This window comes from Anopheles aquasalis, chromosome 3 (genome assembly GCF_943734665.1).
Source record: "Anopheles aquasalis chromosome 3, idAnoAquaMG_Q_19, whole genome shotgun sequence".
Lineage (NCBI taxonomy): Eukaryota > Metazoa > Arthropoda > Insecta > Diptera > Culicidae > Anopheles > Anopheles aquasalis.
Window position 1 is genome coordinate 257501 of NC_064878.1, and position 15000 is coordinate 272500.

Consider the following 15000-nt stretch of genomic DNA (forward strand, 5'->3'; position numbering starts at 1 on the left):
CCACTACCTTCTTTTAGTTGAAGTAATGTTAAGCTACACGAAATGTACAGGCCACAGACGGAGCCAAGCATTCATTAATGCCGTCAAAAGAAGCTAGTGTTTAAGCAGATCACGTTTAATGGCTAGTGTTCATCAGAGAGCACGCTTCGTTGCAGTTACACTAGACCCACAATCAACTCGCATCTCGGAGGAACATGACATCATCACGCTGCATACAATGCAATCAATCGACTACCGTAACTTCACCCCTTCTCTCCTTCTCTCTCTCTCTCTCTCTCTCTCTCTCTCTCTCTCTCTCTCTCGTGTGTCACTCGAAGTGGATCGATGTAAAAATAATTACACTGATAACGAATCGAGTTCCGAGGCGATCGAGATCGAGTACAGCATCGCGAGTGGCCCACTATATTGACTCCTCATCTGCTGGAGGCCACCTGGAGCGGTCCGGGAGTGAGATAATGATGCTAAAAATAGCCTGCTTCACCAAGGCAGCATCCAGGCTGATGCAATTGAAGTGCATTCGATGCACGTCGCTAGCAAATATTGATACTAGCCGTCGTTGAGTACTGGGACTGGTGCAATCAACTGCCAGTCGATAGGACCCGGTTGGACCTTGTGCTGGTGTCCTCGCAAGGACATCCTAACCCGGTGCTAACCATCCATCAAACACGAATCTCTCGAGGGACTCATTATCCAACACGGCAGCAAATCCGGTTGGCCGTTTTGTGTTTTTTTCTATTTTCTTTCGTTCCCTACAACCGTTTCGATTTGTTTTCGCTGGGCAATTTGTTAACTCTCTGGCTGGCTGGCTGGCTGGCTAGCGCTCTAATGGCCGATGCTTCATGAGTGACGTCCCCGATGCACAATGTTATCTGGCTAAGTCTAGCACAAAACACAAGGAGAGGAGCGTTGAAAAAACACCAAGCCAAACCAAAACAAAACAGAACTGCCATGACGTTCCATTTTGTCATTCGTGTGAACACTTTGTGCCACGACCGACGACGACGAACAGGACAACGACCACCCATTGCCTGGGTGCCATCAAAGGGCGGAAACGGTCGCGACGCCGTATGCGCGAGGAATTTGTTTTTTCTAATTACAACCCTTCCACGCTGGTTTGTGTGTGTTTGTCTATGCTTTTTTTTTTGTTTTTCTATCCCTACGGATTCCCGCTGCGCTACAGTAGCCCAGGGTGTGGTGCCCGCTGCGGGCTATCAATCATTTTTATTAAATTTACTAGATTAAAACGGCGCACACTAACCGGCGCTAACGGCATCGTTTTTGGCATCCTGTCCCGTGGCTGTTCGCTATTGTTTTTCCTAACTTTTTCCCGTTTCGTGCCACGAAAGAAGCTACCGTATTGTGACTTGCCGTAGTAGAAGCAATGGAACCCACAGCAGACAGCAAACAAATCGCTGCCACAATACAAATTGGATCGCCACTCGGTCAGTGTGGGTTCGGTTGTGAAAAATGTTTCAAATGAGAATTAAATCTAGTAAATCTGCCTCTGATTTATCTGTGCAGGGTACAGGCGCAGAATGCGTGGCGTGTGAACAGTGCCTTGCTGCCCCCGAAAGGTGGTCATTGTGGGAGGCTTTGTTTCGGCGTAATCAATTAGTTGGATGATTTATGTGTCATTTGTTTCTGTGTACGTTAGAACATATAATAAAGCACATTCTTTTCTTTAAAAATTGTTTGCAAAGTTTGAATTTTCCATATTTCTCTATGTTACTTTGGTTGAAAATCATAAAGCACTAGAATGAGAATTCTAAACGTTAGGGTGAAATGCTAATGTTATTGTTAAAAATATATAAAATAGGTGCTAAAACTCTTAATAAGTAAAGGATTGGAATAACAATGATTAGTGGCGACCATGTTCTTTAACACTTTTCATGTAACAAAGGAAGAGAAGCAAAGAAGTGAAAACCAACGCCAACGGAACGATCCTTTGTGTGCCAAATAGTATTATCCTCTGGCCATTAAACTGTAAAGTAGTTAATCAAACGTTTGATTAAAATCACAAACGCTTTGCATAAAAATACGTACAGAACGCTGCAAATGTTATGATTAATTTCAGTATTTAAAAAATATGCTTCCCATTTCACTGCAATGCATCATAATAATGCTACCTACAAAGCGGCTGCACATCTTTGCAAACGCCCGCTTTCTCTCTCTTTCTCCAACAGATGATGGGCCTGCTCGCTGATACTGCACCTCATTGCCGGTAACATTATCGCGCAACGGCGATCACCACCGAAAGGATGCCAACCAAATCATCACCAGCACCATCATCATCATCAGGAGCAGCACCATCCTCAGCCTCATTGCCATGATTGCCGCTTTGTGTGCCGTGGTTGCTCACTGCTGTGAATCCGTGCGCCGCGGCCATTAAAATGAAACATGGCCGCACTAGTCATTCCAGCATCCGGCATCCCGGATGGTGCCGCCACCACCATCGTCAGTACCAAGCTGGCAAACAGCATCCGTGCCGGAAATGTGCCGAATTGTGAGTCCCATTGTTGTTGCGTCGCGAGCCACGCAAGTGTCCCCCATTTGGTCGTGGCCTCGTGACGCAAACAAACGGTTGCCTTTTTGCAATTATTTATGACAGCAGCAGACAACCGCGGAACCTCGGAACCTGCTGGATGCAAATTGTGGCTCTATGTATTTGTGTGCGTGGCAATGGAGAGACCTCGACCGTCGAACCTCATCGTCGGCTTTTGGTGGGCCCACAACGGATTTTCTGCTTATCTCTCTCTGGCACCGTTCGGCCCCCGTTATGGCCTACAGCTGATGCTCGCCAGCGGCTAGTGGATAGGCGAGGTGGAAAAGTGATGAAAAACGAAAATTTATCACAACCAGACGCACACGCACACGTTCACAGAAGCAGAACCCAAATGATAGCGTTGATTCCGCGAAAGGATTAGACAGCGGTGGAGATGGTGCAAGAGGCGTCCCTCTCGACGTCGGTGTGAGATCCTTTTTTACCCCCTGGCTTGTTGGCCACACCGCTTGATGGGACTAAGTGTAATAAAACAAAATAAATCAGCTTAGAGTGAAACAGTTTGAACTTTTGTAATTAACCGTTGGCGAGCGAACGAGTGAGCGAACAGGATTCCGGGAATATTCGGAGCCTGCCCAGGGATGCGACAAGGCCACGGTGTTGTGTCATCCCGGGGAAGTCGTGGAATCGTAAAAAATCCGGGTTTTATAGGCGCGAAAGGATTAAACCCCGGAATTCCATTCCAGCCTCGACAAACCGCCTGTAATGGTTCAGTGGAAAGATTGCTCAGTTACCGCGTGGCTTCCTTCTGCCCACTATTGCCAGATGCCTTGGAAGGAAGAGATAACGCTGCTCCAGGAAGATGACGGCGACGACGACGACGACGACGACGACGACGGTGTAGCGGTTTAACTATTCCCAACCAAAGTGCGTTAATTCTGCACGGCAGCACGGTTTTGTTGGATGGAAGTGAAGGCCAGGGGCTTCTGCAATCAGGCTTAGGGCCGCGACCACCATGCGTGGTGATGACGAATGTCCTCGATTGCTATTCGCGCGAGCTTCGCTGGTTTCACTGGGAACGGATTAAATTCTCACTCTCTCCCCCAAAATCCGAGCACTTTATTTTAGGGTTTGTGGAACCTTTTTAATGACCAACCAGTCAGCGAGCGAAAAGCCATGTCACGCCACGGAGCGCACGGAATCAGTTTTATGTTTTTGATTAAATTGGATCCATTTCACTCACCCGTTCACAGCCCCGGTACATAAGCATCAGCATCAGCCAGAGGGCCTTCTTTTTCAATTGCAGCTCACGCCAGGAGCTATGGTGGTGAATTGGAAACCGACCGACCAACCGACGGGTGCTCCGGGTGTGAGCAAATATCGATTCTGGCCGGGCTTCGTGGAAGGCCAGCATAACACGGTGAATCTGCGCCGGCAGAAAGCCACGGTTTGCCAGCTCGGAGCCATATTGATTGTCATTCAAGCGTTTCGCGATCAATCGAATTCCATTCTTCGGTGGCTTCAATGTTCGTTGCGAGGGCCACCAACGCCGGAGATGTGCCTCGAGTTTCCAGTTATTCCATCCATCCCGCTTTGGCCATGCTGTGCAGCCATTTCTTTTTTGTTGTTGTTAGGTTGTTGTTGTTCGGGCTCGCGCGAGATGATCCCACGGGTTGGCACACAGGACAAACTGTTCAATATTTCAATTTCACCTCGTTCGATTGGGAATCCGGAAAAGTCCTTGCAAAAGGTGAATGCCGTGGTGTGTACTGCGTGGTGTGATTCTCTCTGTGTGTGAAGGTTGCATGAGGGGAAAATAGAAAATAGGAAATCAAATAAGTGCGATCGATGATGATACGGATACGGATCCTTCGGTTACGTTCAATGGTTGCTGTGATGGATTGGAAATAGAAAACGTTTTTGGGAGTTTCCTCGAGCAACCACAGTGTGCTGTGGAAAATATGATTTTTCTTCGAAACTGATTTTCCTCCAAAACAGAATGTCAATAATTCCCCGTGAAGCCCCCCGCCATTGTTATCGAATAATTGTTTTGAAATAAACATGGAACGAAGCATGTTTTCCCAAGAAGTTGTTCTGGTTATGCTGTTGTTAAAGTGTGTGACATGAATTTCCATATCCCAACTTCTAGTGCGTTTGTTGTAAAAAGAAGGAAACTGCCATTGCTGGCGTCCAAAAACCTGGAGGACGAGTGACATGATGTTCCGCATGGCAAAAAAGGAAAGGAAGTATTGTATCACTTGAGCGATTGGCAGTGAAAGCGAATGATTTGACAGGAATTTGCCAGAGCGCTGGCGAACGGTAGGCTCCGTACGGTAGGCGGATATTGGTCGGGATGTCTCGGCATCCGGACGCTCGAATGCAAATACATCCCGCCCAAACCAGGGAGCCCCTTGATTGCAGTGTAAGAAGGAATTGCGATCCTGCGCCACGTTCGCGCGCGCTTTTCTTAAGAATCCTTTTCATCTTTTAAGCTCCCGGGACCAGTGAGTACCCTCCGCTGGAGCGCATAACAAGGACCGAGGCCAGGGCAGGCCGCTATGATTCTATTTTTGCACATCTCGCAACAGCGCAAGGCAAGGCAAGGGCATGGCTTGCCACTGAACCCCGGGCTGTCACCGAGTGCTCGAGTGCTCGAGAGAGGGCAACAAAGGCCATCAAAGGCACCCGGCTGTGGTGCGGAAGTATCGCTGTGTGTCCTAGTCATCTCGTCGGACCGCCTTGTAAACGCGGCCAAGATGCCAAATGAAAGAAAGCTTGCTGCAGGACGTACGAGGGTCCTAAAAATATATTACAGAGAGAGAGAGAGAGAGAGCGCGCAGGAGAGGGAGAGAGAGAGCGCAGGAGAGTGAGCGAGGCTTCTGCGGCACAAACAATCTTCGAGTCCTTGAGACGCCTCTCCAGAATGTCACCCTAAGGCCCAGGACATCACCAATCCATGACACGAGTGAGTGACGGGGGTTCCCGGTGCGGTTTTGATGATGACGCGGGAAAAATCCGCGAGCGTCAAACTCGTCACTCGCTGGCACGCCGACCGGAAATCGACACGTTCCACGGGCGGATCGCAAGCACCCCCTCTGGCCAGACAATGAACGTGGGACAAAATTTATTCAAGTGACGACAACGGGTACGATCACGAAAATCCTGGGCTCGGGGTGACCAAAAAAAACTACTCACCACCGGAAAACACCGGGTTCCGTGGTGGTCCTCGGTGCTAGTGCGCTGCCAGAGTGTCAATTAAGGTTGTAAGGAGCAATGTGTCAACGTAGAAGTACCTCTCGGCGGCTGTGGAAGACTCCCTGCTGACAATTTGTTCCTGATATGCGTGCACAGCAGCGACGCAGAAGAACTTCAAATGGCAAAACGTGGAATATCAAATTTCCTGTGACCACGTCGATACACCGCCGGGAACTGTTGCCTTATGCAATCGATTGAAGGATTTATTTCTTTTCGGACGGATGTTTCTGTCGAATTATTCTTACCTTTTGCGTTGTACTATAGTTTTACGTATTTATTTGACAGTTTAAGGGGGCAGTTGGAAGGTGCTCTACACAACCTGCTGTGATGGGCGTAACTTTACACTCGCGGGAACCTTGCATCGCTTGGTTAGAACACCCGCGTTTGTACGCCGATTGCAGTTTCGGGGTGTCCGTCGTGGCGGACAGCCAATGTTGTTAACTAAGTGGACTCGAGGTTGACCGGACAACCGTGGTGAATCACCCGTGAGTGATTCACCTACTCAGTGGAGAACGTTGGAAGTCATTGGGCCTTACCAGGGTAGGGGGACACCAATGCTTCATAGGAGACAAGAAGTAAGTTACACGATGATGTTCGGTTGAGTACTGACTTCTGTCTGACCTCTCTACTCGGAAGTCATCTTTATTTATACTGCCTTATCCGATACGTTTGTCGGATAGGAAGAGTTCCGATTTACAAAACATCTGCAAGCGCTACAAACATCAGCGCTGCAGAACGCGTTTCGGCCGTAGCTTTCTCTTCCGCATGGCCTCGTTCTTAGGCGGTAGAACCTTTTCCGCAATCACCGGGGTGGCGCGTCGCATGTTTATGTTTACCTTGGGCGGTCCGGCCCGGTTGGCAACAATCGCCTGAGTTCGGGGTTTACCCATTCTTCGCCTATGGGTTACGCCTTTACCTCCCTAGCTAACGCCCGTGATGCATGTGACATCTACGCATCAGATGTTTGCGTCGCATCACATCTGCTTAGCAGACTTTCATCTGTTTAGCAGACATGCTACACTGCTCTGATTGGAAAGTGGAAAGGTGAGACTACTCTATTCTGGGATCCAAGCAATCCGTATCCGTTTGAAGCTCAAGCTAGATAGGGTTTCATAGATCAAGAACTTAAAGCCGGGGATACATGAAGCGTAAACTCTCGTATAAACTCAGAGTGTAATGCCAAAAAGTTTACGCTTCGTGTGGCAGGCATAATCGCATAAAAGTTTATACCGAAACGTCATCTGCAATTAAATTCGGGCACCTGCATTTACATGATGCAATTACATTCAATTACATGTACTTTTAGCCACAAAAAACATAAATCGACGGGATAAGTTGATTTCTGAACATCTTTTTATATATTTTAAGATGTTGTTGCTGTATATTAGCGATTGTAGAACATTCAATTCTTCATAACGCTACGCTTCATGTTGATGCTGTGTTTACGCTTGCTTTTACGCTCGGATTTACGCTCCGTGGGCCTATAATCTTTTTGACATAAGTATAATCTTTTTGGCATTACACTCTGAGTTTATACGAGAGTTTGCGCTTCATGTATCCCCGGCTTAAGACATTTTACAATTAACATCAGTTACAGTAAATTAACTCTAGACAATGAATCCCCTTGCCTTGGAAAACCTTGGCTTTGAATTCAAATGTTATGTAGATTTCATTCCAAAACTACATTCTAACAAAGGTCTCGATGCTCGATTCTTCTGCAAAATACCTAGGCTCACCCGTTTAATACAATTACATTCAATCTGAGCAATTGTTTCTTCTCATTCCCTTTATCGGGCATCCTTGCTATCGCATCTTACATGCCCCTTGGCCCCTAGGCGCGTATCGCACAAAGCATAAGCACTCGGTCGATGAGGTGGATTATTGTCGTTTCCGTTACCGTGATTCTGTCGTTCTTAGGAAAAAAGACAGTAAAAGGGAGAGAGAGAGAGTGTAGCGCAAGAATGATTACGCACGTCCTTCAAACACGCCGAAGGTACTCAAGATTGATTTTTTGCCGCTGTTGTTGTTATTTCTGTTGGTGTTATTGTGCAGCCTCTACTGCTCTGCTTCTAATTTGCGTCTCTCCCTCGATCGTTGGAAGTGATTACGCCTTACGCCCGGGCACGGATGGCTGCTCTCCTCGGATGCTGATTCATTAGCATCGAAATGAACCTCGCGCCTTGATGCTGACGTTCGGACCGGGCCCGGAGAGTGAACAGATGTCGGGCAGGTCCTTCATCGTTTGCTTCCGTCTCCTCTTTTCTGTTTTTTTTCTTCTATTTCCATGGGGCGCACGTTCCAGCTCATCGCGTATCTCGCCACTCTCTCTCTCTCTCTCTCTCTCTCTCTCTCTCTCTCTCTCTCTCTCTCTCTCTCTCTCTCTCTCTCTCTCTCTCTCTCTCTGTCTCTCTCTCTCTCTCTCTCTCTCTCTCTGTCTCTCTCTCTGTCTCCCTCGACGAGTCTGTGAACGCTGAAATCACAGGAATCCCATCAGATGACAATCACGATGGCTTCCGACACTCTTCAGCTCGGGTATCCGGAACATCCGGAACAACAGCACAAAGGCAACGCTTGGGGAATGGGTCTGGGGAATCCACTCTAATCAACACGACAGGTTGCCAAGGCACTCATTCGGAGCGGAAGTTTATTTCACGATCCACGGAATCGTTTACCTTTGGTTCGCCGGTTCGCGAAACCATCGAGGTGCCCCACCTGACAACCTGGCCTCCCTGGGCCTCAGAGGGGCTGTAAATGTCGAAGTTTTACGATGCATCCTCTCGACGCTAGCCACTCTAGCCTGCGACCCCATTTCCTATGCTAATCGAACAATCGAAGCCAAACGAAACGGAACATCTTTATGGTGCCCTCGACGGATGCAGCAGAAGAAGAAAGGTCGTGGTCCCGGTACGGGGATTTAGAGCTGAATTTTACGATTATTACTAATTTAGATTTTATACACCCCCTGCACCCTCTCGATGGGAGATGGTTCGCCATCTTGCACCGCGATTGCGATTGACGGGGTTGGACCGGCGCTACGATGAAGATCTGCACTTTTTCGCCACCCTCTGACACTGGCTGGTTTTTAGGCTGCAATCTTCTTCCATCACCATCATCATCATCATCATCATCATCAGCAGCAGCAGCAGCAGCAGCAGTAGTAGTAGTAGCAATGGTGGAAGGCATCTTCTTTATTCCAACTTCCCTACCAAAGGATAGGGGGCGGTGGCTCCGATTTGATGGATGAACGGAAGTGCGCTGTGTAGTGCACTTACTTTCACCATAAACCAGCCGGAACCATAGCAGCAAGAGCGTTGGGGATTGCTGGCTGGCGGAAAGCTAACGCCCTTTTTTATCCAGCTTCGCTTCGAAATCTTTTAATTGATCCAGATGCGGACGGCACACCCGGCGATCCATCCCGCAGTCCTTTATCATCCATCACATACGGGGCGGTCTCTCTTTTGGGGGGAGGTAGAGGCAGGATCTGGGAGAGGATTGGCCGTCGGATGATTGTTTTCACTTTCTTTACACACGGAGAGGCGTTTTCGCATTTCGCCTTGGTCGTCATCAGGGCGGGCTTTGCCTTCTCGCTTTCTGCGTTAGTTGCAACTTCATCATCTTGATGCTCCCCGCCACGGGGGTGGCCGTCACTTTCATGGCCAGCCCATGGCAACTATAGTGCTAATGAATCTTTTCTTCCTTTTGCGAAAGACGGATATGCCGAGAGAGAGAGAGAGAGAGAGAGAGAGAGAGAGAGAGAGAGAGAGAGAGAGAGACCGGTTGGCTAGCTTAGGCCATGCTACGACGAGACGAGACGAAGAGTCTTAATTATTAGTCCTTGCCACTCTGAAGTGAAAAGATTGCCCTGGGTTGGTGGCCCGGGTTGTGTCCAGGGCCTTGAGTGAGTATGCAGAAAATCCTCGCTCCCCGTTTATTGAGAAAGGAAGGAAGCTGCGCTGTGCTGTTACAATGTTATGAAGACGTTGTCGTAGTTTGATAACATCTATTTCAAACAGCTACTTACACTTTACACAGAAAACTTTCGAAAGGACCTGCGCTAATCGAATTGTTTGGCATTTTATTTGAACCGAATCAAAGTTTTTTTTTTAGTTGGTATCTTACGGACGGAGCCGTATATATTAGAAAGATAGAGGAAGATAGAGTATAAACAGTAGAGGGAACAGGCATTTCCTCCTGCCCCAGGGACCCTTATACCGGGGGTGCTCGGTGTGACCGAATCAAAGTTGCTTTTGTAATTTAGCTAATAAATTAATCATCAAAGTGCAGTTACAAACGTTAGTTACAAAGTTACATACTAAGTGCAGTTTTCAAAATCCTTTGCTTCTCTTCATATAGCTCTTCCAACATGCTGGTAAATAGTTTGAATAGAGATCGTTTGACCATCCTCCTTGCTAAGTCCTGCCCGATTGTTGAGGGATTCCCTAAGTAAATCCATTTCTCATTTTCCTTGTTCAGCTCTTTAATTGAACATACATGTGTCTGTATGCGGGCACGCTTGTGTGTGCGCATCAAGTGATGATTATTTTTCGCTTGTTTTTCCTCCCACTTCCTTCTACCTTGGACTGCCTTCAGGCTACGTCTCAACCCGTGAGCAGTCAGCTCAGGTGGGTGATCCCGGAAGGGCATTCAATGGCCTCATCGCTCCATAGCCTGCAACATGGAAAAGAGGGAACTAGGGAGTCCCAGGGGCGAGAGTCAGCACTTTTCTTCATCAATGTTTTGCTCAACACCTCATTCATTTTGCGCTCATTCATTGTTGCACTCTCATGGGTTGTGTGGTGAGCATGATTTCTCCATATCGCTGAAGGCCGATGGCCTGGAATCTATTTAAGATTTACTACGCTACACTCTTTACTATTTCTCCTCCACTTTGACCTTCGCGTACGTCGCACGTGTCCTACAAGCGGTGGCCAAAGCGAAAGTGATGCCCAAGTGGTGCGCATTATGCGTTTGATAATGGTGGAGCGTGAGCAGCCTACAGCTCCCCCCTCGGCTTGACCACAAGAAGCGAGATAGATGCGTGAAGATGAATTTTCCACCATCACCGGACACTTCCACTGGGCACAAGATTTACGTATAAATTAACGATTAACCGAACGGATGCTCCCGTATTCTCCGGAGGAGAGAGAAAAATTATGTCCAGCAGCAGTTCCAGTGCCTTGTAACGCGCGTTCAGCACGCTTGCTAGCACGCTTGCTAGAGTCCAGAGGAAGAATTATGGCTACGTCATTTATGGCTTAAGCGATAGCACCGCCGTTCGTGTCGAGTCCCGGGTCCTGGGGCCGTTCTGAACCGGGATGAAATTGCAGCGTAATCGAAAAATTGAAAAATAAGCAACATTGTGTGCGGTGAGCCACACTACACCGATGGTGGCCACATCTTACAGCTTGTCTTACGCAGGAATATTTATAGCCCGCACTTCTTCTTCTTCGTCTTGGACTTGTTCGCCTTCTTCGGCCGTCACTTGTGTCGTGATAAATAGTTAGCGAAAAAAAAGGAATGAGCGAATAATGCTTGTAATGTGTAATTAATAATAAAGCTCCCCAGCAGCATCATTCTGGCGTGCACCTTTCGCCCAACCAAAAGGGGAGAAAATGAGACGTTCTTGTTGGACATAGAAAGGGGGAGTAGAGCGGGATATGCGGGAAGTGACGCCAATTATTGTGCGAAATTTAAAAGATTTATTAATGGATTTAGCGATCTGACGGACGAACCGCACACAAGCTGACACCCAGGTCGGGAAATTTATGGTTTGGGGCCGGATCTTCTTTTAGAAATCGTTTGGAAAATGGACCACCACGCTAGTACCACATGGCTGCTGTGCCGCGTTAGCCGAATGCTAAAGAGGCTGTGAGCATTCCTAGTTGCCGCTGGGGTAGATATTGGAGAATCATCAAAGTAGGCATGGAATATGAATGAAGCTGCGAAATAAACAGTTTTTATTTGATCGTATTTGGTCATGTGGTTCAGTTGTTTCCTTTTTAGATACGTTGGTCCACGCTGCTTCTGGTGATACTAGACCAAAACACCTCTTGAACAAAGTACAAGTGCTCAAAAAGACTTAAATTCGCTTTTAGGATTTACGAAAAAAATGCAAAAAAATAAAACTTGCAAACTGTTCCTGAGAGCATTTTTTACATTCGTACATTAGTATTGCACCTAATTCAGAAGACGGAAGAATGTGTTAAATAGTTTGAATTTAAGAGCGCAATGAGCTATGAAGATTCTCACAAAGTGGTAAGAACAAAACATCCTGTTTGTCCTTCTGGCACATTGTTTGTTCCAAAGACCTTATTCGTAGTCACTCAATGCCTTCTAGGATTTGCGTTCGTTTCATAAAAATCTTCCAAAGCTGTACGTGTCGGTTCGCTCATTAGACCAATTTGCTTCCACAACTGATGGAGACCCTTATCACCGCTGTTGCCACCCTGGCTCCCACTCCGCTACCCTATGCGACGGTCCGCTGCCAGCGACAGTGAACAGGGCGGTACAGATCTTCACAAATCAGCAATTGAGTATGATTACCAGTGGTTAAAAAGCGAGCATTCTCCGCACGCCACGTACAGCACCGCTCACCAGCCCACCACCTGCCACGGAACTCGAGGGAAAACTCCAGTGACCGGTTCAATTACTGTGCAATAAACTCTCGGTCCTCTACACCGCGAGGGTTGTTCCGGACCGTTTGGCCAATCTTTTTCTACGTTCTTCGCGACACCATGCTCAAGCTCTTGTCTCTTGGTTTTGGTCTGTCAAAGAGGAAAACGCAAAAACGCGAATAGATGGAGGAAAGGAGAGAGAGAGAGAGAGAGAGAGAGAGAGAGAGAGAGAGAGAGAGAGAAGCCGAAACAAACAAACATCTAACTTTCCACCGGAAAGCAATCGTTTAGCGCTTAGCTCCGGGAGACTTTTATCAAGGCACCGGAAGGGAAAATTACTTGCAATGAAAGAAAGAGAGCAACGACAGGGCGAAGGACAGGTAGGGTCTTTGGGTGGTGGGTGATATCGACCTTGGGCTCCCATTCGGTGGCAACAGATGCCAGTAATGACCTGGTGAGTGGGGAGACACCGGGTTGATGCTTGATGGTTCGCCTTTATTCATTTTACTCGCTAGCTCGCTCGACCAAGGTTCTTGGGTCCGAAGATTTGCGGACAATTTTTGTCCAAATCGAAAGGTTCACGGTGGACCCATTTGTGCCAGGGGCGGAGCACTCATTGCGACGCAGATTGTGGAAGACGAATGCGCTGGAAGGAGCGCGCCGAAGGCGCATGGTAAATGGTGGCAAAAGGGATAGGTTAGCAAATGTCCTTGAATTGCGTTTCGTCGGTCCTTTGCGAATGAGAATCCTGGTGATCTTTGGGGCCACCGAGCACGTGGAATGAAGGAATCTGTGAGGAGAGGAGAATCGAAAACGAAAGTTCCGTTCGGACGAACAATGTGTACGCGCTTTTCTGGGGATATCCGGGTTTCGTGCGCTGTGCAAGGACTTGTGAAAAAGAGTAGTCGCTATACAATTGCGTCCTTTCGGTTCGGTCCGCTTTGTTCAACCGGAAGCAGTTCCTGTGCTTCTCGTTCTGCGTGAATGTTGGTCAAGCACAGGGTCAGGTGAGTCCTTGCGCGCCACTCTCGGTTCCACTTTAACTCCGGGCCGCAGGATTCGCTCGAATGGCAAGCAAATGACCATGGCTTACGTGATGTATGGTTGCACTAATTGGGTTTCTTGTTCTCTTGGGCACTCAAGAGGATGGGCGGTCCTTGGGCGAAGCAGCGATCTCAGAATGCAATGTCAGCTCTTGGATTCCAGATAAGTGGAGACACAGGCAGGCTGGCAAGTATTTGACCGAAAGGAGAGATTTGTTTTGTAGATGGGAATTCCGACCGAGTTGACGTTTATTGTGCGAATCGAATGGTCGGTTGGATCCACCATGTGCTTGGCCAGAAGAGGAAGCCCCTTTATTTCGGGGCTGGGCTGGAAAGGTTTTTCACAAATATTTGCCATCACGCACCACGTGTATATGTATGTGTTGGGTGATTGATTTGGCTTCACCAAAAAGGTGTATGCTTCGCCACGCAAACCCAGGACGGTAGAGAGTGATTCTGATTTTTCTGAGAACTCCCTCGGGGAGTCCTTTTTGGTGCGAGTGAGCATACCATCATGCCACACCGGCGACTCCGGGCAAATCTGTTGGATCAACCCCGGGATCGGAATGTCATTATTGGATCTCGGGAGTTGACCGGTCATTATGGAAATTGTCATCCCCTTTCGTGAGGTATCCTGAGATTCGACAGCCAGGTAATGATGACAAGAAGGTATTCAGTCGCTTCCGAAAAAGGGTTTTCATGGTATCGGAGGTGTGGCCGCTGTTACGCAATAAATCTGCCTAAATGTATGTGCCAGGGAACTGGTTTCTTGGAGTTTTATCGCCAAAAATGGGTGTCACTGCCAGAACTCGGATTAGCTTTCTCTAGCAAAAAAATGTCGTTACGCGATTCTTTAGCTTTCACACGGCGTTTCGTGGTATCCTGGAAACTTTCATAAATATCCCCAGTGCTGTAGGAATAGCAAAACGTATTCGTTGGTTTATTCAAATTTCTTCCAAACACACACAAATGCGTGCAAACAAAAAACAATCATGAGTGATTTAGTGATGGTGGTGACTGTCTGCAAAACGGTCATCAATAATCATTGCTGAACCCTTCGTTTCGCGCATAAGACTTTTATCATAATCGGCTAGTAAAGCATAAAAAAGTGTGAAGAATAGAAGCACAGCACAGGGATCGCTGTTCCTGGAGCCCGTCCTGGGCTCTCTCTTTTTGTTCCTGGAGCACCAGTTATTAATCATCAGATTAGCCCGGAGTAACATTATTATTTTGTTCGAATGCCACGATCGTGGGGTTGTCCTTTGTCGCAACGCAAGCCAGGAACTGGCCGTGAAGGGTTGCTTCTTCTCCCTTTCTATGCTGCCCTTCAGCTGCTTCCGCTCGGCAGGCACTATCAATACATTTTCCTTTCGTCCGGCAAGATGCTTTGAGTCTAGTTGGTGGTACCTAGGAGTTAGGGCTGTTGTGTGCTGGAAAAGTTGCGCGCCAGCACAAAACAATTATCCTAAACAAGGGACAAAACTTCGGCCTCGCCGTCACCGTCGACACAAACACAACACACTCTGTGCGGAAAGTTGCAGTTTCCTCGTTTGTTCGCTCCATTTGCGCCTGTTAATGGTTTCGGCCG